Source organism: Acanthopagrus latus, chromosome 22 (genome assembly GCF_904848185.1).
Source record: "Acanthopagrus latus isolate v.2019 chromosome 22, fAcaLat1.1, whole genome shotgun sequence".
In the NCBI taxonomy this organism is placed as follows: Eukaryota; Metazoa; Chordata; class Actinopteri; order Spariformes; family Sparidae; genus Acanthopagrus; species Acanthopagrus latus.
In genome coordinates, this window is record NC_051060.1 from 17,201,556 (window position 1) to 17,204,007 (window position 2,452).

Here is a 2,452-nt window from a genome sequence, read left to right on the forward strand (position 1 = left end):
TACAGTTCATATATTCCACATTAATGAAATGTCATAAAAAGAAGGGAAGCTGTTGTTGGGTATAAATAGTGTTGACACAACAAATGACTAAAAAAGGGGCAGTGTTGCTTGGGAATGATGTCAGCCTGTCACAGAAATCTCTCCCTCTGTCAAATTTCAATGTTCTCATTTTCTTACTTTTTTTTCCCAGAGCTACAGTGCTAAAATAATAAAAGTAGCATTTTAAAGACGGTCTGATTGGTTTGCTGGCAGCGGCTGCTGTGAAGCCGTTAGAATGAGGTTAGATAAGAGTAAAGAGCGTGGTGGTTTTATGTCATCCTCTCAGCTGGATTTTGCATCAATGGATAGTATTTCCACAGATCTATGTGATAATGGACCCGAGGTACTGGGAAAAAAAAAACAAAAAAAAACTTCTGACAGAGACTTTAACAACCAATCTATGCCAGGGATCAGTCATTAGCTAACTAGAGAACAATGAGATCATCAGAGAATCAGTCAAATGGGAGCTGCTCTCCGAGTACTGGCCTCAAGTCAGGATGATCTCATAACGGAGCCGCTCACAGGCAAATTTATCTCTATTTATGCCAGTGAGATGTTAAATGTGGTCATCTATTCAGACTTTGAATCAGCAGATCTCAGCTTCGCTCCGGCGCCTCTGCGGCCTGAAGTCGATTACAGAGCAATTAACAGGACATGAGAGCAGAAACTCTATCAACAATGGTGTTTTAATTATGTTTCTTGCTCTCCTCCTCACTTGAATCCTTCTGGGCCTTCTGGTTCATTTGAGATGTGTGTGTGTAACAATGCTGCCACCGTGTGGCCAACAGGGGAACACACAGTCCTGTATTTATTTATTTATCTAATTAATATCTTGTTAATATAACACATGAAATCAATTCAGCGCAGATGTTACACCTTGTTTACGTTCATTTAGCCATGATGATCATGTATCATGACAGCTCTGATGTGATGCACATTTTGTTTCCCTTTTCTCATTTGGTACCCAGTTCAGCTGCCAGGGTGTATTACTGTGAGAAAGTTCAGCAGACTTGATGAAAAGAAACACAAAAAACAAAACAAAAAGCAAAAACATGAAAAAAACAACCAAACAAACAAAAAAAACATGTCACAAACCTCAGGAAGCATCGAGCATGAACTGACAGAGAATACATGTCCGCATATCAATGTGCAGAAAACTGATAAATAGAAAGTCTATATCATTATTAGCATGAGAGGTTTTAGTTTTGTCAACTTATTAAGCTCATTATTTGTTTTTCTTTATTTTGAAAAATGGCAACCACATGTGCGAGAGAGATGAAGAAGGGGAAAAAGTACATTATTTCAATGCAAAATTTAGACGAATAGAAGTATAAGGTGACAAATATGCAAGTCCTCTGCAGCCTGCTGTAAGTATTTTCATTTTACGGTCAGAAGATGCACTTTTATACTTATGTTTTTGGCCTTAAGAAGGTGTTGCCTGTTTATTTTAGCATAGCAGCCTTTTTTGTTTCATTTTTGTTGGGCTGCACCTTTATCGTTAATTCTTTTAAAGCATTATTATGTAGAAATTGCCCCCCCCACAGTTTCTGAGTGCAACACCACTGTCATAAATACAAATCCCAGATCCAATACAATTTGTCAGGCGCTGAAATAGGTAAAACACTCGAGTAAAGTTACCTGTCATCACGACACCATAAAACTCTCTCATGAAAATACATTTTATGGAGGTCAGAAGATGCAAAATCATACGTTTATACACGTACAACTTGATAGGGTGCTACACTTTTACTTTATCATGGCAGTTTTTTTGTTGGGCCGCACCTTTATCCTATATTTGATCCCCATCAGCTGCCACAAGTGTGGACTAGCTGTCCTGGGGTCCAACAACAGCATAGAATAAAAGCTGAAACGGGTCAGTATCAACAAGAACAGAATACGCAGGATAATCCAAGCATAGTTTAGAAATTAAATTACAACAAAAAAATAAATAAATCAACAAGACATACCTTCTGTAAACTGTGTAATAAAGTGAAACAACATCTACACCTGCTCGCTGGTTTGTTTTCTCCATATGGAAAACAACAGAAAAACAGAGAAGTGGAGCTTTGTCTCCTCCCACAGCGCCTGCATGCCACTCAATCTTCCCATCGCGTCACGCTGCGATAACAGCAGAGGGTTAACCGAAGTGTGGGCCCAGATCTGACCTGCCGAAAGACGACATGGCATTCATCTTGGAAAACGTGCCTGAAACTGTAAATCAGCGACATCTGCTCTGCGATAACAGAGCGACAAACTGTCACGGTCAGGAGGCTGCGACGACGGATGCGCGATACGTCTCCGATTCCTCGCCTTGTTTTGGGGGGAACCGATTCGGTTACGGTTCGACATAATCTGTGGCTTTCGCTCAAGTTGTTGCAGCGCTGTGAAAAACACCACACACAAGTGAAGGAGA